Below are 22,989 nucleotides of genomic sequence, written 5' to 3' on the forward strand. Positions count from 1 at the left end.
AAACAATACTGTCAATATACTATTAAAACAAATTAAAATGGTAAAAGTTATTGTACTTTAAGTAAAAATAAAAGCTAAAATATCAATCCCAGTTTTGGATTACTTTAATGAACAAAAAAAAAATGCATATAGCAAAGGATAGTTTCAATCTGCCTACCTCTGGGTTATGGGCCCAGCATGCTTCCATTGCAGTACTCTGCTGCACATGTAAGTGCAAGAGATCCTGAAGCACTCACTCATCATGCGAAAGTACCAATGTGTTTCTTCATTGGTTGCTGGAAGAAACATCTTACAAAAACTCTCCAGATTATTGACTTTTTAAAGTTTTTCTAGGAAACGTTCTAGATGAATGCTTATTAGTCTTTGTCAGTATATTCTTTTTGCAAAGTGTCTCTGTGGCGCAATCGGTTAGTGTGTTCAGCTATTAATCAAAAGGTTGGTGGTTCAATCCCACCCAGGGACGTAATTGACCTTGTGATCAGATTTTGGTGATATTTAAGTAGACAAGTCAAAATTGCAAACCCCCTCTTATGGTGTAGGGTACCTGGCCTTCTCTGATGTAATCAGAGTTAGATTTGATTAAGTGATTTTATAAAAAAACAGCTAGGAAGCACAATTTAGCAGTGGGTTGCAGAGAAAAAGAAAAATGCTGGCAGAAAAATACAATTGAGTGATTAAACAGCTCTTCATTTTCTGGCTTTATTTTTATGATAACAAATTTGTTCTCTGAAAAGTGTCCACAAAGCCAAGTCTCTGATTAACACCTTTGTAGGGATGGTTTTTCACCTATTACTAAATTAAACTTGCTTCATTGGAAAGGCAGCAAGATGCATCCTCATTTCAATATCTACTGAAATAATACAGGTTGACACCAGGAAACATTAACGCCACTGCATCCTTGCTGCTTTCTCATGTGGAAGTCTGTTTAATGTGAAAACAAGGTGATATCTAATTAGCACACAGGTAAGGAATTAAGAAAATCTTTATTTAAGGGTGAAGATGTTTCTCACAAAATCGTTGCCCCAATGCATCATTGAAATTCAAGCTGGAAAGATGATTTTAATATATCACTTGTACATTTTGTATTGCTCTTCTGGTGACAATGTAGTTTGTTTTTGTCAGTTACCATTTTAATAATCGGGTAAAGAAAATTAATTGGATTTTTGAAAGAAAACAATACTGTCAATATACTATTAAAACAAATTAAAATGGTAAAAGTTATTGTACTTTAAGTAAAAATAAAAGCTAAAATATCAATACCAGTTTTGGATTACTTTAATGAACAAAAAAAAAATGCATATAGCAGAGGATAGTTTCAATCTGCCTACCTCTGGGTTATGGACCCAGCATGCTTCCATTACAGTACTCTGCTGCACATGTAAGTGCAAGAGATCCTGAAGCACTCACTCATCATGGGAAAGTACCAATGTGTTTCTTCATTGGTTGATGGAAGAAACATCTTACAAAAACTCTCCACATTATTGACTTTTTAAAATGTTTCTAGGAATCGTTCTAGATGAATGCTTATTAGCCTTTGTCAGTAAATACTTTTGCAAAGTGTCGCTGTGGCGCAATCAGTTAGTGTGTAAGGCTATTAACCAAAAGGTTGGTGGTTCAATCCCACCCAGGGACTTAATTGACCTTGTTATCAGATTTTGGTGATCTTTAAGCAGACAAGTCAAAATTTCAAACCCCCTGTTATGGTGTAAGGTACCTGGCCTTCTCTGATGTAATCAGAGTTAGATTTGATTCAGTGATTTTATAAAAACAGCTAGGAAGCACAATTTAGCAGTGGGTTGCAGAGAAAAAGAAATATGCTGGCAGAAAAATCCAATTGAGTGATTAAACAGCTCTTCATTTTCTGGCTTTATTTTTATGCTAACTAATTTGTTCTCTGAAAAGTGTCCACAAAGCCAAGTATCTGATTAACATATTTGTAGGGATGGTTTTTCACCTATTACTAAATTAAACTTGCTTCATTGGAAAGGCAGCAAGATGCATCCTCATTTCAATATCTACTGAAATAATACAGGTTGACACCAGGAAACATTAACGCCACTGCATCCTTGCTGCTTTCTCATGTGGAAGTCTGTTTAATGTGAAAACAAGGTGATATCTAATTAGCACACAGGTAAGGAATTAAGAAAATCTTTATTTAAGGGTAAAGATGTTTCTCACAAAATCATTGCCCCAATGCATCATTGAAATTCAAGCTGGAAAGATGATTTTAATATATCACTTGTACATTTTGTATTGCTCTTCTGGTGACAATGTAGTTTGTTTTTGTCAATTACCATTTTAATAATAGGGTAAAGAAAATTAAGTGGATTTTTGAAAGAAAACAATACTGTCAATATACTATTAAAACAAATTAAAATGGTAAAAGTTATTGTACTTTAAGTAAAAATAAAAGCTAAAATATCAATCCCAGTTTTGGATTACTTTAATGAACAAAAAAAAAATGCATATAGCAAAGGATAGTTTCAATCTGCCTACCTCTGGGTTATGGGCCCAGCATGCTTCCATTGCAGTACTCTGCTGCACATGTAAGTGCAAGAGATCCTGAAGCACTCACTCATCATGCGAAAGTACCAATGTGTTTCTTCATTGGTTGCTGGAAGAAACATCTTACAAAAACTCTCCAGATTATTGACTTTTTAAAGTTTTTCTAGGAAACGTTCTAGATGAATGCTTATTAGTCTTTGTCAGTATAGTCTTTTTGCAAAGTGTCTCTGTGGCGCAATCGGTTAGTGTGTTCAGCTATTAATCAAAAGGTTGGTGGTTCAATCCCACCCAGGGACGTAATTGACCTTGTGATCAGATTTTGGTGATATTTAAGTAGACAAGTCAAAATTGCAAACCCCCTCTTATGGTGTAGGGTACCTGGCCTTCTCTGATGTAATCAGAGTTAGATTTGATTAAGTGATTTTATAAAAAAACAGCTAGGAAGCACAATTTAGCAGTGGGTTGCAGAGAAAAAGAAAAAAGCTGGCAGAAAAATACAATTGAGTGATTAAACAGCTCTTCATTTTCTGGCTTTATTTTTATGATAACAAATTTGTTCTCTGAAAAGTGTCCACAAAGCCAAGTATCTGATTAACATCTTTGTAGGGATGGTTTTTCACCTATTACTAAATTAAACTTGCTTCATTGGAAAGGCAGCAAGATGCATCCTCATTTCAATATCTACGGAAATAATACAGGTTGACACCATGAAACATTAACGCCACTGCATCTTTGCTGTTTTCTCATGTGGAAGTCTGTTTAATGTGAAAACAAGGTGATATCTAATTAGCACACAGGTAAGGAATTAAGAAAATCTTTATTTAAGGGTGAAGATGTTTCTCACAAAATCGTTGCCCCAATGCATCATTGAAATCCAAGCTGGAAAGATGATTTTAATATATCACTTGTACATTTTGTATTGCTCTTCTGGTGACAATGTAGTTTGTTTTTGTCAATTACCATTTTAATAATCGGGTAAAGAAAATTAAGTGGATTTTTGAAAGAAAACAATACTGTCAATATACTATTAAAACAAATTAAAATGGTAAAACTTATTGTTACTTTAAGTAAAAATAAAAGAGCAAAAATATCAATCCCAGTTTTGGTTTACTTTAATTAACAAAAAAAAATGCATATAGCAGAGGATAGTTTCAATCTGCCTACCTCTGGGTTATGGACCCAGCGAGCTTCCATTACAGTACTCTGCTGCACATGTAATTGCAAGAGATCCTGAAGCACTCACTCATCATGGGAAAGTACCAATGTGTTTCTTCATTGGTTGATGGAAGAAACATCTTACAAAAACTCTCCAGATTATTGACTATTTAAAGTTTTTCTAGGAAACGTTCTAGATGAATGCTTATTAGCCTTTGTCAGTATGTACTTTTGCAAAGTGTCGCTGTGGCGCAATCAGTTAGTGTGTACGGCTATTAACCAAAAGGTTGGTGGTTCAATCCCACCCAGGGACGTAATTGACCTTGTTATCAGATTTTGGTGATCTTTAAGTAGACAAGTCAAAATTTCAAAAACCCCTGTTATGGTGTAGGGTACCTGGCCTTCTCTGATGTAATCAGAGTTAGATTTGATTCAGTGATTTTATAAAAACAGCTAGGAAGCACAATTTAGCAGTGGTTTGCAGAGAAAAAGAAATATGCTGGCAAAAAAATCCAATTGAGTGATTAAACAGCTCTTCATTTTCTGGCTTTATTTTTATGCTATCAAATTTGTTCTCTGAAAAGTGTCCACAAAGCCAAGTATCTGATTAACATCTTTGTAGGGATGGTTTTTCACCTATTACTAAATTAAACTTGCTTCATTGGAAAGGCAGCAAGATGCATCCTCATTTCAATATCTACTGAAATAATACAGGTTGACACCAGGAAACATTAACGCCACTGCATCCTTGCTGCTTTCTCATGTGTAAGTCTGTTTAATGTGAAAACAAGGTGATATCTAATTAGCACACAGGTAAGGAATTAAGAAAATCTTTATTTAAGGGTGAAGATGTTTCTCACAAAATCGTTGCCCCAATGCATCATTGAAATTCAAGCTGGAAAGATGATTTTAATATATCACTTGTACATTTTGTATTGCTCTTCTGGTGACAATGTAGTTTGTTTTTGTCAATTACCATTTTAATAATAGGGTAAAGAAAATTAAGTGGATTTTTGAAAGAAAACAATACTGTCAATATACTATTAAAACAAATTAAAATGGTAAAAGTTATTGTACTTTAAGTAAAAATAAAAGAGCAAAAATATCAATCCCAGTTTTGGATTACTTTAATTAACAAAAAAAAATGCATATAGCAGAGGATAGTTTCAATCTGCCTACCTCTGGGTTATGGGCCCAGCATGCTTCCATTGCAGTACTCTGCTGCACATGTAAGTGCAAGAGATCCTGAAGCACTCACTCATCATGGGAAAGTACCAATGCGTTTCTTCATTGGTTGATGGAAGAAACATCTTACAAAATCTCTCCAGATTATTGACTTTTTAAAGTTTTCTAGGAAACGTTCTAGATGAATGCTTATTAGCCTTTGTCAGTATGTACTTTTGCAAAGTGTCTCTGTGGTGCAATCGGTTAGTGTGTTTGGTTATTAACCAAAGGGTTGGTGGTTCAATCCCACCCAGGGATGTTATTGACCTTGTCATCAGATTTTGGTGATCTTTAAGTAGACAAGTCAAAATTTCAAACCCCCTCTTATGGTGTAGGGTACCTGGCCTACTCTGATGTAATCAGAGTTAGATTTGATTAAGTGATTTTATCAAAAAACAGCTAGGAAGCACAATTTAGCAGTGGGTTGCAGAGAAAATGAAATATGCTGGCAGAAAAATCCAATTGAGTGATTAAACAGCTCTTCATTTTCTGGCTTTATTTTTATGCTAACAAATTTGTTCTCTGAAAAGTGTCCACAAAGCCAAGTATCGGATTAACATCTTTGTAGGGATGGTTTTTCACCTATTACTAAATTAAACTTGCTTCATTGGAAAGGCAGCAAGATGCATCCTCATTTCAATATCTACTGAAATAATACAGGTTGACACCAGGAAACATTAACGCCACTGCATCCTTGCTGCTTTCTCATGTGGAAGTCTGTTTAATGTGAAAACAAGGTGATATCTAATTAGCACACAGGTAAGGAATTAAGAAAATCTTTATTTAAGGGTGAAGATGTTTCTCACAAAATCGTTGCCCCAATGCATCATTGAAATTCAAGCTGGAAAGATGATTTTAATATATCACTTGTACATTTTGTATTGCTCTTCTGGTGACAATGTAGTTTGTTTTTGTCAATTACCATTTTAATAATCGGGTAAAGAAAATTAAGTGGATTTTTGAAAGAAAACAATACTGTCAATATACTATTAAAACATATTAAAATGGTAAAAGTTATTGTACTTTAAGTAAAAATAAAAGAGAAAAAATATCAATCCCAGTTTTGGATTACTTTAATTAACAAAAAAAAAATGCATATAGCAAAGGATAGTTTCAATCTGCCTACCTCTGGGTTATGAACCCAGCATGCTTTCATTACAGTACTCTGCTGCACATGTAAGTGCAAGAGATCTTGAAGCACTCACTCATCATGGGAAAGTAACAATGTGTTTCTTCGTTGGTTGATGGAAGAAACATCTTACAAAAACTCTCCAGATTATTGACTTTTTAAAGTTTTTCTAGGAAACGTTCTAGATGAATGCTTATTAGCCTTTGTCAGTATGGACTTTTGCAAAGTGTCTCTGTGGCGCAATTGGTTAGTGTGATTGGTTATTAACCAAAGGGTTGGTGGTTCAATCCCACCCAGGGATGTAATTGACCTTGTTATCAGATTTTGGTGATCTTTAAGTAGACAAGTCAAAATTTCAAAAACCCCTGTTATGGTGTAGGGTGCCTGGCCTTCTCTGATGTAATCAGAGTTAGATTTGATTCAGTGATTTTATAAAAACAGCTAGGAAGCACAATTTAGCAGTGGTTTGCAGAGAAAAAGAAATATGCTGGCAAAAAAATCCAATTGAGTGATTAAACAGCTCTTCATTTTCTGGCTTTATTTTTATGATAACAAATTTGTTCTCTGAAAAGTGTCCACAAAGCCAAGTATCTGATTAACATCTTTGTAGGGATGGTTTTTCACCTATTACTAAATTAAACTTGCTTCATTGGAAAGGCAGCAAGATGCATCCTCATTTCAATATCTACTGAAATAATACAGGTTGACACCAGGAAACATTAACGCCACTGCATCCTTGCCGATGATAACCTCAAGTTGGGTCATTCGGTGCTGCAGAGTCGTACGCACTCTTCCACCCGTTCAAGAGCTTTGGTATAACCCCATGGTTCTTAATGTGACCCCAGCATCCTCTAGGTCGTATGAGAAAATAGGATTTTAATACCTACCGGTAAATCCTTTTCTCTTAGTCTGTAGAGGATGCTGGAGTTCCCTTGTGCTGCCTCAGTTGAATCTCCTTTACTTGACAGAGATGTGCCTGAGCAGCGGCCCTCCCCAGCCCTATCCCAAATCATACTTATTTTGCATAGGAGATACCATGGTCATGAAGATTATTCTCCCAGGGTGAGGTTCATTCATTGCATTCTGGGTATGCTGACCCCTGTGATTTCCCCAAATGTGGGTAACTCGACTGCATTATTTGTGGTAGTGGGGGACTGTGTTTGTGTTTTCCTCTGGTCAGCTCTGGTAAAAGTCAGATTTCTTTGTTTCAGATCTTCCTATAGCCTTGTTCTTCTTTCGAGAGTTCCCTTGTGCTGCCTCAGTTGGATCTCCTTCACTTGACAGGGGGGTGCCCGAGCAGCGACCCTCCCCAGCTCAAGCCCAACTCCTACTTACCTGCCAGGTGAGATACTATGATCATGAAGGTGCTTCTCCCAGGGCAAGGCTCACCCATTGCACTCTGGGTGTGCTGCCCCTGCGATTTCCCCAAATGTGGGAAACTTGACTGCATAATTTGTGTTTCCCCTGGTCGGCTCTCGTATAATTCAGATCTCTTTGTCTCAGGTCTCTCTCCAGCCTAGTTTGCTGTCTGTTTCCACTTCTTTTTTCTTGAGCCCCTCCCTTTTATACCCTTGTGCACTATCCTGACTTCTCCTCCTGTCTGCTTACTTTGTGCCTTCCAATGCACAATGCAAACTACACACCCTTTTACTTGCCTTACAGAGCAGCTCTGGAGCTGTTACAGTGCCAAGCTGCTGTAAGAAATCAGCTTGAATGCTTCAGGGGCTGGGGCATTGTCAACATGAGCCCCACACCGAAGGAGGGTGGGGGTGTTTAATGCGAACTAAGGGTCATCCAAGCGCCGCAAAAGGCCGCCATGCCCTGCATACCCCTTTTCTCTTTTCATATGCAGATGAGGGTTCCAGCCAACTTTGGCCCACTGCTTGGATGACATCACCGTATGCAAATCCATCTTCTGCAGAACTTCCCCCAGGAATGCTTGTACTAGTTGTTGCATTTGGTTTGTTGTTTGGGGGTGCTTCAGTATTAGGCAGCCTTCTGCCCTCCCATGTTCATCTGAAAATATGTGTTCTCCCTGCAGTTGTTGTCTCCAGATGAGAGTTCCCTTGTGCTGCCTCAGTTGAATCTCCTTTACTTGACAGAGATGTGCCTGAGCAGCGGCCCTCCCCAGCCCTATCCCAAATCATACTTATTTTGCATAGGCGATACCATGGTCATGAAGATTGTTCTCCCAGGGTGAGGTTCATTCATTGCATTCTGGGTATGCTGACCCCTGTGATTTCCCCAAATGTGGGAAACTCGACTGCATTATTTGTGGTAGTGGGGGACTGTGTTTGTGCTTTCCTCTGGTCAGCTCTGGTAAAAGTCAGATTTCTTTGTCTCAGATCTTCCTCTAGCCTTGTTCTTCTTTCGAGAGTTCCCTTGTGCTGCCTCAGTTGGATCTCCTTCACTTGACAGGGGGTGCCCGAGCAGCAATCCTCCACAGCTCTGGCCCAACTCCTACTTACCTGCCAGGAGAGATACTATGATCTTCACTGTTAGGGCAATCAGGATGTGGAATTCCCTGCCAGGGAAGGTGGTAATGGCGGACTCTGTAATTGGATTTAAAAAAGGAATGGATACATTTCTGAATGAAAAAGCTATCCAAGGTTATAATACTTAAAATATCAACATGGTTAATCCGGGGGTAACATGAGTTGTAGTAGCTAACTAGTCATAAAACATTATTCAGCAAGTATGTAGAATCATCACAACTTAAAACAGGTTGAACACGATGGGCAATTTGCCTCTATTCAACCTCAAAAACTATGTTACTATATTACTATGTTACTGTAGTATACAGAACACCACAATGCAATGAGCAGTGATAGTGAGCACTGATGAGGATACTAGAACTGACACTGAGCAGCAAGATGCAGCACTGGACTATTAGTAATGTACTGTAGTATGCTGAGCACAACAATGCAGCACAAGACAATGAGCAGTGATACTGAGCACTGATGAGGATACTACTGAGAACTGACACTGAGCAGGAGAGACACACTACTAGTATTACTGAGCAGCAATAAGTATCCACTGATACTGAGCACTGATATTGAGATTTCCACTGAGAGAACATAGCCACGTCCTCTCCGCTCTCTCTTCAATGCACGAGTAAAAATGGCGGCAACGCGCAGCTCTTTATATGGAATCCGAATCTCGCGAGAATCCGACAGCGGGATGATGACATTTTCCCTTGTTCAGGTTTTCCGAGTCAGGCGGGAACAACCGAGCCTGCCTCGTACCAGTGTAAACCACGTGGAGTTCGTGGGGAATTCGGTTCTCGGAGAACCGAACCCGCTCCTCTCTACCTTATACCCATCAATTTTTTTTATTTTCAATCTAAGCCCCTGCAGTTTTCTGTAAGCATCTGCTTTGCTATGATGATCAACAAGTCACAAGGGCAAACACTCAGGGCTTGAGGCGTAGATCTTAGGACCAGCTGCTACAAGCATGGCAGAGGTGTCACTATCACTGGTGACACCCAGAGAGGTGGCGAGGGAGATTGTAATGCAGTGCGCGCAGATAAGCAGCGCAATGGTAAAAAGGAGGCATGGTTTCATAGGTAGGGGCGTGGCCTGGTGGCCTGAATCTACATTTTGTTGCTCCGGGTGTCCCGGGGGTTGGGGGCTGCACCGGGGACTAGTGTGTGAGCGGTGCTGGCTCCTGCACAGTGACATGGCATGGCCACTAGAGATGTGCACCGGAAATTTTTCGGGTTTTGTGTTTTGGTTTTGGGTTCGGTTCCGCGGCCGTGTTTTGGGTTCGAACGCGTTTTGGCTAAACCTCACCGAATTTTTTTTGTCGGATTCGGGTGTGTTTTGGATTCGGGTGTTTTTTTCAAAAAACCCTAAAAAACAGCTTAAATCATAGAATTTGGGAGTCATTTTGATCCCAAAGTATTATTAACCTCAATAACCATAATTTCCACTCATTTTCAGTCTATTCTTAACACCTCACACCTCACAATATTATTTTTAGTCCTAAAATTTGCACCGAGGTCGCTGGATGACTAAGCTCAGTGACCCAAGTGGCCGACACAAACACCTGGCCCATCTAGGAGTGGCACTGCAGTGTCACGCATGATGGCCCTTCCAAAAAACACTCCCCAAACAGCACATGACGCAAAGAAAAAAAGAGGCGCAATGAGGTAGCTGTGTGACTAAGCTCAGCGACCCAAGTGGCCGACACAAACACCTGGCCCATCTAGGAGTGGCACTGCAGTGTCACGCAGGATGGCCCTTCCAAAAAACACTCCCCAAACAGCACATGACGCAAAGAAAAAAAGAGGCGCAATGAGGTAGCTGTGTGACTAAGCTCAGCGACCCAAGTGGACGACACAAACACCTGGCCCATCTAGGAGTGTCACTGCAGTGTCACGCAGGATGGCCCTTCCAAAAAACACTCCCCAAACAGCACATGACGCAAAGAAAAAAAGAGGCGCAATGAGGTAGCTGTGTGACTAAGCTCAGCGACCCAAGTGGCCGACACAAACACCTGGCCCATCTAGGAGTGGCACTGCAGTGTCACGCAGGATGGCCCTTCCAAAAAACACTCCCCAAACAGCACATGACGCAAAGAAAAATAAAAGAAAAAAGAGGTGCAAGGTGGAATTGCCTTGGGCCCTCCCACCCACCCTTATGTTGTATAAACAGGACATGCACACTTTAACCAACCCATCATTTCAGTGACAGGGTCTGCCACACGACTGTGACTGAAATGACGGGTTGGTTTGGACCCCCACCAAAAAAGAAGCAATTAATCTCTCCTTGCACAAACTGGCTCTATAGAGGCAAGATGTCCACCTCATCATCCTCCGATTCATCACCGTGTACATCCCCCTCCTCACAGATTATCAATTCATCCCCACTGGAATCCACCATCTCAGCTCCCTGTATACTTTGTGGAGGCAATTGCTGCTGGTCAATGTCTCCACGGAGAAATTGATTATAATTCATTTTAATGAACATCATCTTCTCCACATTTTCTGGAAGTAACCTCGTACGCCGATTGCTGACAAGGTGAGCGGCGGCACTAAACACTCTTTCGGAGTACACACTTGTGGGAGGGCAACTTAGGTAGAATAAAGCCAGTTTGTGCAAGGGCCTCCAAATTGCCTCTTTTTCCTGCCAGTATACGTACGGACTGTCTGACGTGCCTACTTGGATGCGGTCACTCATATAATCCTCCACCATTCTTTCAATGGTGAGAGAATCATATGCAGTGACAGTAGACGACATGTCCGTAATCGTTGGCAGGTCCTTCAGTCCGGACCAGATGTCAGCATCAGCAGTCGCTCCAGACTGCCCTGCATCACCGCCAGCGGGTGGGCTCGGAATTCTGAGCCTTTTCCTCGCACCCCCAATTGCGGGAGAATGTGAAGGAGGAGCTGTTGACCGATCAAGTTCCGCTTGACTTGATAATTTTCTCACCAGCAGGTCTTTGAACCCCTGCAGACTTGTGTCTGCCGGAAAGAGAGATACAACGTAGGTTTTAAATCTAGGATCGAGCACGGTGGCCAAAATGTAGTGCTCTGATTTCAACAGATTGACCACCCGTGAATCCTGGTTAAGCGAATGAAGGGCTCCATCCACAAGTCCCACATGCCTAGCGGAATCGCTCTGTCTTAGCTCCTCCTTCAATGTCTCCAGCTTCTTCTGCAAAAGCCTGATGACGGGAATGACCTGACTCAGGCTGGCAGTGTCTGAACTGACTTCACGTGTGGCAAGTTCAAAAGGTTGCAGAACCTTGCACAACGTTGAAATCATTCTCCACTGCGCTTGAGACAGGTGCATTCCACCTCCTATATCGTGGTCAGATGTATAGGCTTGAATGGCCTTTTGCTGCTCCTCCATCCTCTGAAGCATATAGAGGGTTGAATTCCACCTCGTTACCACTTCTTGCTTCAGATGATGGCAGGGCAGGTTCAGGCGTTTTTGGTGTTGCTCCAGTCTTCTGTACGTGGTGCCTGTACGCCGAAAGTGTCCCGCAATTCTTGTGGCCACCGACAGCATCTCTTGCACGCCCCTGTCGTTTTTTAAATAATTCTGCACCACCAAATTCAAGGTATGTGCAAAACATGGGACGTGCTGGAATTTGCCCAGATATAATGCACGCACAATATTGCTGGCGTTGTCCGATGCCACAAATCCACAGGAGAGTCCAATTGGGGTAAGCCATTCTGTGATGATCTTCCTTAGTTGCCGTAAGAGGTTTTCAGCTGTGTGCGTATTCTGGAAAGCGGTGATACAAAGCGTAGCCTGCCTAGGAAAGAGTTGGCGTTTGCGAGATGCTGCTACTGGTGCCGCCGCTGCTGTTCTTGCGGCGGGAGTCAATACATCTACCCAGTGGGCTGTCACAGTCATATAGTCCTGAGTCTGCCCTGCTCCACTTGTCCACATGTCCGTGGTTAAGTGGACATTGGGTACAACTGCATTTTTTAGGACACTGGTGAGTCTTTTTCTGAGGTCTGTGTACATTTTCGGTATCGCCTGCCTAGAGAAATGGAACCTAGATGGTATTTGGTACCGGGGACACAGTACCTCAATCAAGTCTATAGTTGGCTCTGAAGTAATGATGGATACCGGAACCACGTTTCTCACTGCCCAGGATGCCAAGGCCTCAGTTATCCGCTTTGCAGCAGGATGACTGCTGTGATATTTCATCTTCCTTGCAAAAGACTGTTGGACAGTCAATTGCTTGGTGGAAGTAGTAAAAGTGGTCTTACGACTTCCCCTCTGGGATGACCATCGACTCCCAGCAGCAACAACAGCAGCGCCAGCAGCAGTAGGCGTTACACTCAAGGATGCATCGGAGGAATCCCAGGCAGGAGAGAACTCGTCAGAATTGTCAGTGACATGGCCTGCAGGACTATTGGCATTCCTGGGGAAGGAGGAAATTGACACTGAGGGAGTTGGTGGGGTGGTTTGCGTGAGCTTGGTTACAAGAGGAAGGGATTTACTGGTCAGTGGACTGCTTCCGCTGTCGCCCAAAGTTTTTGAACTTGTCACTGACTTATGATGAATGCGCTGCAGGTGACGTATAAGGGAGGATGTTCCGAGGTGGTTAACGTCCTTACCCCTACTTATTACAGCTTGACAAAGGCAACACACGGCTTGACACCTGTTGTCCGCATTTCTGTTGAAATACTTCCACACCGAAGAGCTGATTTTTTTGGTATTTTCACCAGGCATGTCAATGGCCATATTCCTCCCACGGACAACAGGTGTCTCGCCGGGTGCCTGACTTAAACAAACCACCTCACCATCAGAATCCTCCTTGTCAATTTCCTCCCCAGCGCCAGCAACACCCATATCCTCCTCATCCTGGTGTACTTCAACACTGACATCTTCAATCTGACTATCAGGAACTGGACTGCGGGTGCTCCTTCCAGCACTTGCAGGGGGCGTGCAAATGGTGGAAGGTGCATGCTCTTCACGTCCAGTGTTGGGAAGGTCAGGCATCGCAACCGACACAATTGGACTCTCCTTGTGGATTTGTGATTTTGAAGAACGCACAGTTCTTTGCTGTGCTTTTGCCAGCTTAAGTCTTTTCATTTTTCTAGCGAGAGGCTGAGTGCTTCCATCCTCATGTGAAGCTGAACCACTAGCCATGAACATAGGCCAGGGCCTCAGCCGTTCCTTGCCACTCCGTGTGGTAAATGGCATATTGGCAAGTTTACGCTTCTCCTCCGACGATTTTTATTTAGATTTTTGAGTCCTTTTTTTACTGATCTTTTGTGTTTTGGATTTTACATGCTCTGTACTATGACATTGGGCATCGGCCTTGGCAGACGACGTTGATGGAATTTCATCGTCTCGGCCATGACTAGTGGCAGCAGCTTCAGCACGAGGTGGAAGTGGATCTTGATCTTTCCCTATTTTTGGAACCTCAACATTTTTGTTCTCCATATTTTAATAGGCACAACTAAAAGGCACCTCAGGTAAACAATGGAGATGGATGGATACTAGTATACTTATGGATGACGAGTGACTGACGACACAGAGGTAGCTACAGCCGTGGACTACCGTACTGCGTCTGCTAGTATAGAGATGATAATTAATGATATAAAAAAAAAATATATATAACTACTGTAGGTATATATAATATAATGACGGACCTGGTGGACACTGTCAGCAGACTGCTAAACTACTAGTATGAAGAAGATAGAAAAAAACTTCCACCACAGGTAGGTAGGTATACAATTATGGACGAGCACTGACGACACAGAGATAGCCACAGCCGTGGACTACCGTACTGCGTCTGCTAGTATAGAGATGATAATTAATGATATAAAAAAAAATATATATAACTACTGTAGGTATATATAATATAATGACGGACCTGGTGTAATTCAGATCTCTTTGTCTCAGGTCTCTCTCCAGCCTAGTTTGCTGTCTGTTTCCACTTCTCTTTTCTTGAGCCGCTGCCTTCTATGCCCTTGTGCACTCTCCTGACTTCTCCTGTCTGCTTACTTTGTGCCTTCCAACGCACAATGCAAACTACAGGTAGTGCTGCAGGGCCCACACCCTTTTACCTTGCCTTACAGAGCAGCTCTGGAGCTGTTACAGTGCCCAGCTGCAGCAAGAAATCAGCTTGAATGCTTCAGGTGCTGGGGCATAGCCAACAAGAGCCCCACACCGACGGAGGGTGGAGGTGTTTAATGCAAACTAGGGGTCAGCCAAGCGCCGCAAAAGGCCGCCATGCCCTGCATGCCCCTTTTCTCTTTTCATATGCAGACGAGGGTTGAAGCCAACTTTGACCCACTGCTTGGATGACATCACCATATGCAAATCCATCTGCGGCAGGCCTTCCCCCAGGAATGCTTGCACTAGTTGTTGCATTTGGTTTGTTGTTTGGGGGTGCTTCAGTATTAGGCAGCCTTCTGCCCTCCCATGTTCATCTGAAAATATGTGTTCTCCCTGCAGTTGTTGTCCCCAGATGAGAGTTCCCTTGTGCTGCCTCAGTTGAATCTCCTTTACTTGACAGAGATGTGCCTGAGCAGCGGCCCTCCCCAGCCCTATCCCAAATCATACTTATTTTGCATAGGAGATAACATGGTCATGAAGATTGTTCTCCCAGGGTTAGGTTCATTCATTGCATTCTGGGTATGCTGACCTCTGTGATTTCCCCAAATGTGGGAAACTCAACTGCATTATTTGTGGTAGTGGGGGACTGTGTTTGTGCTTTCCTCTGGTCAGCTCTGGTAAAAGTCAGATTTCTTTGTCTCAGATCTTCCTCTAGCCTTGTTCTTCTTTCAAGAGTTCCCTTGTGCTGCCTCAGTTGGATCTCCTTCACTTGACAGGGGGGTGCCCGAGCAGCGACCCTCCCCAGCTCTAGCCCAACTCCTACTTACCTGCCAGGTTAGATACTATGATCATGAAGTTGCTTCTCCCAGGGCAAGGCTCACCCATTGCACTCTGGGTGTGCTGCCCCTGCGATTTCCCCAAATGTGGGAAACTTGACTGCATAATTTGTGTTTCCCCTAGTCGGCTCTCATATAATTCAGATCTCTTTGTCTCAGGTCTCTCTCCAGCCTAGTTTGCTGTCTGTTTCCACTTCTTTTTTCTTGAGCCCCTCCCTTCTACACCCTTGTGCACTATCCTGACTTCTCCTCCTGTCTGCTTACTTTGTGCCTTCCGATGCACAATGCAAACTACAGGTAGTGCTGCAGGGCCCACACCCTTTTACTTGCCTTACAGAGCAGCTCTGGAGCTGTTACAGTGCCAAGCTGCTGAAAGAAATCAGCTTGAATGCTTCAGGGGCTGGGGCATGGCCAACATGATGCCACACCGAAGGAGGGTGGGGGTGTTTAATGCGAACTAAGGGTCATCCAAGCGCCGCAAAAGGCCGCCATGCCCTGCATACCCCTTTTCTCTTTTCATATGCAGATGAGGGTTCCAGCCAACTTTGGCCCACTGCTTGGATGACATCACTGTATGCAAATCCGTCTTCTGCAGACCTTCCCCCAGGAATGCTTGAACTAGTTGTTGCATTTGGTTTGTTGTTTGGGGGTGCTTCAGTATTAGGCAGCCTTCTGCCCTCCCATGTTCATCTGAAAATATGTGTTCTCCCGGCAGTTGTTGTCCCCAGATGAGAGTTCCTTTGTGCTGCCTCAGTTGAATCTCCTTTACTTGACAGAGATGTGCCTGAGCAGCGGCCCTCCCCAGCCCTTTCCCAAATCATACTTATTTTGCATAGGAGATACCATGGTCATAAAGATTGTTCTCCCAGGGTGAGGTTCATTCATTGCATTCTGGGTATGCTGACCCCTGTGATTTCCCCAAATGTGGGAAACTCAACTGCATTATTTGTGGTAGTGGGGGACTGTGTTTGTGTTTTCCTCTGGTCAGCTCTGGTAAAAGTCAGATTTCTTTGTCTCAGATCTTCCTCTAGCCTTGTTCTTCTTTCGAGAGTTCCATTGTGCTGCCTCAGTTTGATCTCCTTCACTTGACAGGGGGGTACCCAAGCAGTGACCCTCCCCAGCTCTAGCCCAACTCCTACATACCTGCCAGGTGAGATACTATGATCATGAAGGTGCTTCTCCCAGGGCAAGGCTCACCCATTGCACTCTGGGTGTGCTGCTCCTGCGATTTCCCCAAATGTGGGAAACTTGACTGCATAATTTGTGTTTCCCCTGGTCGGCTCTCGTATAATTCAGATCTCTTTGTCTCAGGTCTCTCTCCAGCCTAGTTTGCTGTCTGTTTCCACTTCTCTTTTCTTGAGCCGCTGCCTTCTATGCCCTTGTGCACTCTCCTGACTTCTCCTGTCTGCTTACTTTGTGCCTTCCAACGCACAATGCAAACTACAGGTAGTGCTGCAGGGCCCACACCCTTTTACTTGCCTTTCAGAGCAGCTCTGGAGCTGTTACAGTGCCCAGCTGCTGCAAGAAATCAGCTTGAATGCTTCAGGGGCTGGGGCATAGCCAACATGAGCCCCACACCGACGGAGGGTGGAGGTGTTTAATGCGAACTAAGGGTCATCCAAGCGCCGCAAAAGGCCGCCATGCCCTGCATACCCCTTTTCTCTTTTCATATGCAGATGAGGGTTCCAGCCAACTTTGGCCCACTGCTTGGATGACATCACCGTATGCAAATCCGTCTTCTGCAGACCTTTTCCCAGGAATGCTTGTACTAGTTGTTGCATTTGGTTTGTTGTTTGGGGGTGCTTCAGTATTAGGCATACTTCTGCTCTCCCATGTTCATCTGAAAATATGTGTTCTCCCTGCAGTTGTTGTCCCCAGATGAGAGTTCCCTTGTGCTGCCTCAGTTGAATCTCCTTTACTTGACAGAGATGTGCCTGAGCAGCGGCCCTCCCCAGCCCTATCCCAAATCATACTTATTTTGCATAGGAGATACCATTGTCATGAAGATTGTTCTCCCAGGGTGAGGTTCATTCATTGCATTCTGGGTATGCTGACCCCTGTGATTTCCCCAAATGTGGGAAACTCGACTGCATTATTTGTGGTAGTGGGGGACTGTGTTTGTGCTTTCCTCTGGTCAGCTCTGGTAAAAGTCAGATTTCTTTGTCTCAGATCTTCCTCTAGCCTTGTTCTTTTTTCGAGAGTTTCCTTGTGCTGCCTCAGTTGGAGCTCCTTCACTTGACAGGGGGGTGCCCGAACAGCGACCCTCCCCAGCTCTAGCCCAACTCCTACTTACCTGCCAGGTGAGATACTATGATCAGGAAGGTGCTTCTCCCAGGGCAAGGCTCACCCAATGCACTCTGGGTGTGCTGCTCCTACGATTTCCCCAAATGTGGGACACTTGATTACATAATTTGTGTTTCCTCTGGTCGGCTCTCGTATAATTCAGATCTCTTTGTCTCAGGTCTCTCTCCAGCCTAGTTTGCTGTCTGTTTCCACTTCTCTTTTCTTGAGCCGCTCCCTTCTATGCCCTTGTGCACTATCCTGACTTCTCCCGTCTGCTTACTTTGTGCCTTCCAAAGCACAATGCAAACTACAGGTAATGCTGCAGGGCCCACACCCTTTTACTTGCTTTACAGAGCAGCTCTGGAGCTGTTACAGTGCCCAGCTGCTGCAAGAAATCAGCTTGAATGCTTCAGGGGCTGGGGCATAGCCAACATGAGCCCCACACCGAAGGAAGGTGGAGGTGTTTAATGCGAACTAGGGGTCATCCAAGCGCCGCAAAAGGCCGCCATGCCCTGCACACCCCATTTTTATTTTCATATGCAGACGAGGGTTGAAGCCAACTTTGACCCACTGCTTGGATGACATCACCATATGCAAATCCATCTGCTGCAGGCCTTCCCCCAGGAATGCTTGCACTAGTAGTTGCATTTGGTTTGTTGTTTGGGGGTGCTTCAGTATTAGGCAGCCTTCTGCCCTCCCATGTTAATCTGAAAATATGTGTTCTCCCTGCAGTTGTTGTCCCCAGATGAGAGTTCCCTTGTGTTGCCTCAGTTGAATCTCCTTTACTTGACAGAGATGTGCCTGAGCAGCGGCCCTCCCCAGCCCTATCCCAAATCATACTTATTTTGCATAGGAGATACCATGGTCATGAAGATTGTTCTCCCAGGGTGAGGTTCATTCATTGCACTCTGGGTATGCTGACCCCTGTGATTTCCCCAAATGTGGGAAACTCGACTGCATTATTTGTGGTAGTGGGGGACTGTGTTTGTGCTTTCCTCTGGTCAGCTCTGGTAAAAGTCAGATTTCTTTGTCTCAGATCTTCCTCTAGCCTTGTTCTTCTTTCGAGAGTTCCCTTGTGCTGCCTCAGTTGGATCTCCTTCACTTGACAGGGGGTGCCCGAGCAGCAATCCTCCACAGCTCTAGCCCAACTCCTACTTACCTGCCAGGTGAGATACTATGATCTTCACTGTTAGGGCAATCAGGATGTGGAATTCCCTGCCAGGGAAGGTGGTAATGGCGGACTCTGTAATTGGATTTAAAAAAGGAATGGATACATTTCTGAATGAAAAAGCTATCCAAGGTTATAATACTTAAAATATCAACATGGTTAATCCGGGGGTAACATGAGTTATAGTAGTTAACTAGTCATAAAACATTATTCAGCAAGTATGTAGAATCATCACAACTTAAAACAGGTTGAACACGATGGGCAATTTGCCTCTATTCAACCTCAAAAACTATGTTACTATATGTTACTATATTACTATGTTACTGTAGTATACAGAACACCACAATGTAATGAGCAGTGATAGTGAGCACTGATGAGGATACTAGAACTGACACTGAGCAGCAAGATGCAGCACTGGACTATTAGTAATGTACTGTAGTATGCTGAGCACCACAATGCAGCACAAGACAATGAGCAGTGATACTGAGCACTGATGAGGATACTACTGAGAACTGACACTGAGCAGGAGAGACACACTACTAGTATTACTGAGCAGCAATAAGTAACCACTGATACTGAGCACTGATATTGAGATTTCCACTGAGAGAACATAGCCACGTCCTCTCCGCTCTCTCTTCAATGCACGAGTAAAAATGGCGGCAACGCGCAGCTCTTTATATGGAATCCGAATCTCGCGAGAATCCGACAGCGGGATGATGACATTTTCCCTTGTTCAGGTTTTCCGAGTCAGGCGGGAACAACCGAGCCTGCCTCGGACCAGTGTAAACCACGTGGAGTTCGTCGGGAATTCGGTTCTCGGAGAACCGAACCCGCTCCTCTCTACCTTATACCCATCAATTTTTTTATTTTCAATCTAAGCCCCTGCAGTTTTCTGTAAGCATCTGCTTCGCTATGATGATCAACAAGTCACAAGGGCAAACACTCAGGGCTTGAGGCGTAGATCTTAGGACCAGCTGCTACAAGCATGGCAGAGGTGTCACTATCACTGGTGACACCCAGAGAGGTGGCGAGGGAGATTGTAATGCAGTGCGTGCAGATAAGCAGTGCAATGGTAAAAAGGAGGCATGGTTTCATAGGTAGGGGCGTGGCCTGGTGGCCTGAATCTACATTTTGTTGCTCCGGGTGTCCCGGGGGTTGGGGGCTGCACCCGGGGACTAGTGTGTGTGCGGTGCTGGCTCCTGCACAGTGACAGTGCATGGCCACCGAGCATGACGCCTCCATTCTTGACCATGCTGTAATTGCAGTCGCACTGCAGTTCAGCGTGATCATATAAAATGGTGTAGCCTCCTGCTGGTGCAGACTGTATGTGCGCGCAGGAAGCCGCCACCATTTTTGTGATCACAGCGGCTGAATGTGATGTCATACAGCCGCTGTGACCACGCCCCCTGTGTCTCCTCCGTTGCAGACCCCATTTTGAAGCCTTGCCCCCGCACCGCTCCATCCCTGACTTGGAAATGGAGTGTTGCTGACCCCCCTCTCCCCCCCCCCCGCCCCGATTGACAGGCAGAGGCGATCGCATTCTCTGCGGGGTGCCGCAGAAAATGCAGGCACATGCGTATGCTCTTAGCAATTTTTGCAGTTGGATCGCTTATTGTGATTGCAATCCAACCTGAATCAGGCCCTATTACCTATCACAATGCGCTGCGGGCAGTACAAAATTGGGTTAATATAGGAGTAAAACTCCCAGACCTGTGCTCCTTAACTGTACCTGGTGGCTAGTGGAGCGGCTGCCCAGTAATCAGTGTCCACGCCAGTGCGCACACGGTCCACCCCCTACGGCCACGCTCCCCTTCATCAGCGGCCTCGTGATCCGGAAGGGCGGTGTGTGTGTGACTGACCTTAGGAAGAAACTGGAGCCTCCGCTGCAGTGACCCAGCAACCAGGGCACGGGAGTATACAGCGCCGCTGGGAGTGATGAAGCTGCAGTAAAGATGTCTATTAGACCTAGCCTGCTGCAGCCCTTGTAGATTCTCATAAAACAAGTTCTTCTTTTCTTGTCAAAATTAATAGCTAAGAATAGGCTGCTTGAGGCAGGCCCCTGTTAAGAGGCCTGCTACTGAAGGCACCAACTACAAACTGAGCTCCCTGTTCATGGAAGCGGGGTTATAGAGGAGAATGCACTGAGCATCTTGGGAACAGTCAAAAGCTTTGAGCCGGTTGGTGCCTCAGATCAAGATCCTACTCTACACCCCAATGTGAATCCTTGTGGAGTCCAGTGTACCCCACAGAAGAAATTAATGTGTCACACCCATTGGCAGCAACCTTAGAATAGCTGCTGACGGGCACAATTGAGAAAGGAAGGGGGGGGGGGGACATTTGAATCCAGCACATAGATGCAATTCAAATATGTAATTTGTACCTTCCTATTTTAAAATATAATGGATGAACCTCACCCTGTGAGAACAATCTTCATGATCAAGAGATCTCATATGCAAAATAAGTAAGAGTTGGGATAGGGCTGGGGAGGGTGGCTGCTCGGGCAGCCCCTCCCCCGTCAAGTTAAGGAGATTCAACTGAGGACGCACAAGGGAACTCTCGTCTGGGGACAACAACTGCAGGGAGACCACATCTGTTCAGATGAACATGGGAGGGTGGAAGGCTGCCTAATATTGAAGCACCATCAAATATCAAACCATATGCAACAACTAGTACAAGCATTCCAGGGGAAGGTCTGCAGAAGACGGATTTGCATACGGTGATGTCATCCAAGCAGTGGACCAAAGTTGGCTGGAACCCTCATCTGCATATGAAAAGAGAAAAGGGGCATGCAGGGCATGGCGGCCTTTTGCGGTGCTTGGATGACCCCTAGTTCGCATTAAACACCCCCACCCTCCTTTGGTGTGGGGCTCATGTTGGCCATGCCCCATCCCCTGAAGCATTCAAGCTGATTTCTTGCAGCAGCTGGGCACTGTAACAGCTCCAGAGCTGTTCTGTAAGGCAAGTAAAAGGGTGTGGGCCCTGCAGCACCACCTGTAGTTCGCATTGTGCGTTGGAAGGCACAAAGTAAGCAGACGGGAGGAGAAGTCAGGATAGTGCGCAAGGGCATCCTTTTCTCTTAGTCCGTAGAGGATGCTGGGGTCACATTAAGAACCATGGGGTATAGACGGGATCCGCAAGAGACATGGGCACTTTAAGACTTTCAAAGGGTGTGAACTGGCTCCTCCCTCTATGCCCCTCCTCCAGACTCCAGTTATAGGAACTGAGCCCAGGGAGACGGACATTTCGAGGAAAGGATTTATTGTTAAACTAAGGTGAGCATCTTACCAGCTCACACCTTAAGCATGCCGCAGAACGTGGCATTCAACAGAACACAAGCCAACGGCATGAACAATTGCAGCAAAAAGCTGACCAGAACCATAACACAACATGTGTATAACCACAAGTAATAACTGCAGACACAGTATGGACTGGGACGGGTGCCCAGCATCCTCTACGGACTAAGAGAAAAGGATTTACCGGTAGGTATTAAAATCCTATTTTCTCATACGACCTAGAGGATGCTGGGGTCACATTAAGAACCATGGGGTTATACCAAAGCTCTTGAACGGGTGGGAGAGTGCGTACGACTCTGCAGCACCGAATGACCCAACTTGAGGTTATCATCAGCCAAGGTATCAAACTTGTAAAACTTAGCAAAAGTGTTTACTAAATAGCTGCTCGGCAAAATTGCAATGCCGAGACTCCCCGACCAGCTGCCCAGGATGAACCCACCTTTCTAGTAGAATGGGTCTTCACCTATTTCAGTAACGGCAATCCTGCCGTGGAATGAGCATGCTGAATCTTACCACAGATCCAGCGCATAATGGTCTACATGGAAGCAGGACACCCAATCCTGTTGGGAGCATACAGGACAAACAGAGCCTCTGTTTTCCTAATCTGAACCGTTCTGGTGACATAAATTTTCAAAGTTCTGACCACAGCCAGAGACTTTGACTCAACGAAGGTGTCAGTGGCCAAAGGCACCATGTGGAAAGATGAACCACCTTCGGCAGAAATTGTTGACGTGTCCTCAATTCTGCTCTATCTTCATGAAAGATCAAATAAAGGCTCTTGTGATACTGCATGGTTTGTACTGTTTTCCATGTGCTCCCAGATCTTTCAAGCAAGTAGCATGGTCAAGAAAGTTCTGTTTGAAAAGTA

The 22,989-nt window shown here is 44.5% G+C and overlaps 9 non-coding genes and 1 pseudogene across 9 annotated transcripts; all 10 read left to right on the forward strand.

The window, feature by feature from the left end:
* The first annotated feature begins 7,024 nt into the window (after positions 1 to 7,024).
* On the forward strand, positions 7,025 to 7,188 carry LOC135013394 (U1 spliceosomal RNA). Its single transcript, XR_010212071.1, has one exon. It is a non-coding gene; the product is annotated as a U1 spliceosomal RNA (small nuclear RNA).
* Positions 7,189 to 7,340: 152 nt separating this feature from the next.
* On the forward strand, positions 7,341 to 7,503 carry LOC135013473 (U1 spliceosomal RNA). Its single transcript, XR_010212146.1, has one exon. It is a non-coding gene; the product is annotated as a U1 spliceosomal RNA (small nuclear RNA).
* A 655-nt stretch (positions 7,504 to 8,158) lies between these two features.
* Positions 8,159 to 8,322, forward strand: LOC135013346 (U1 spliceosomal RNA). Its single transcript, XR_010212025.1, has one exon. It is a non-coding gene; the product is annotated as a U1 spliceosomal RNA (small nuclear RNA).
* Positions 8,323 to 15,044: 6,722 nt separating this feature from the next.
* Positions 15,045 to 15,208, forward strand: LOC135013370 (U1 spliceosomal RNA). Its single transcript, XR_010212049.1, has one exon. It is a non-coding gene; the product is annotated as a U1 spliceosomal RNA (small nuclear RNA).
* Positions 15,209 to 15,360: 152 nt separating this feature from the next.
* On the forward strand, positions 15,361 to 15,495 carry LOC135013593 (U1 spliceosomal RNA; annotated as a pseudogene).
* Positions 15,496 to 16,196: 701 nt separating this feature from the next.
* On the forward strand, positions 16,197 to 16,360 carry LOC135013328 (U1 spliceosomal RNA). The gene has a single exon (XR_010212008.1). It is a non-coding gene; the product is annotated as a U1 spliceosomal RNA (small nuclear RNA).
* Positions 16,361 to 16,512: 152 nt separating this feature from the next.
* LOC135013530 (U1 spliceosomal RNA) lies at positions 16,513 to 16,675 on the forward strand. The gene has a single exon (XR_010212200.1). It is a non-coding gene; the product is annotated as a U1 spliceosomal RNA (small nuclear RNA).
* Positions 16,676 to 17,346: 671 nt separating this feature from the next.
* On the forward strand, positions 17,347 to 17,510 carry LOC135013339 (U1 spliceosomal RNA). The gene has a single exon (XR_010212018.1). It is a non-coding gene; the product is annotated as a U1 spliceosomal RNA (small nuclear RNA).
* Positions 17,511 to 17,662: 152 nt separating this feature from the next.
* On the forward strand, positions 17,663 to 17,825 carry LOC135013602 (U1 spliceosomal RNA). The gene has a single exon (XR_010212258.1). It is a non-coding gene; the product is annotated as a U1 spliceosomal RNA (small nuclear RNA).
* Positions 17,826 to 18,496: 671 nt separating this feature from the next.
* On the forward strand, positions 18,497 to 18,660 carry LOC135013557 (U1 spliceosomal RNA). Its single transcript, XR_010212222.1, has one exon. It is a non-coding gene; the product is annotated as a U1 spliceosomal RNA (small nuclear RNA).
* The last annotated feature ends 4,329 nt before the right edge of the window (positions 18,661 to 22,989 follow it).

The sequence above is a fragment of the Pseudophryne corroboree genome, unplaced genomic scaffold, assembly GCF_028390025.1.
Source record: "Pseudophryne corroboree isolate aPseCor3 unplaced genomic scaffold, aPseCor3.hap2 scaffold_271, whole genome shotgun sequence".
Lineage (NCBI taxonomy): Eukaryota > Metazoa > Chordata > Amphibia > Anura > Myobatrachidae > Pseudophryne > Pseudophryne corroboree.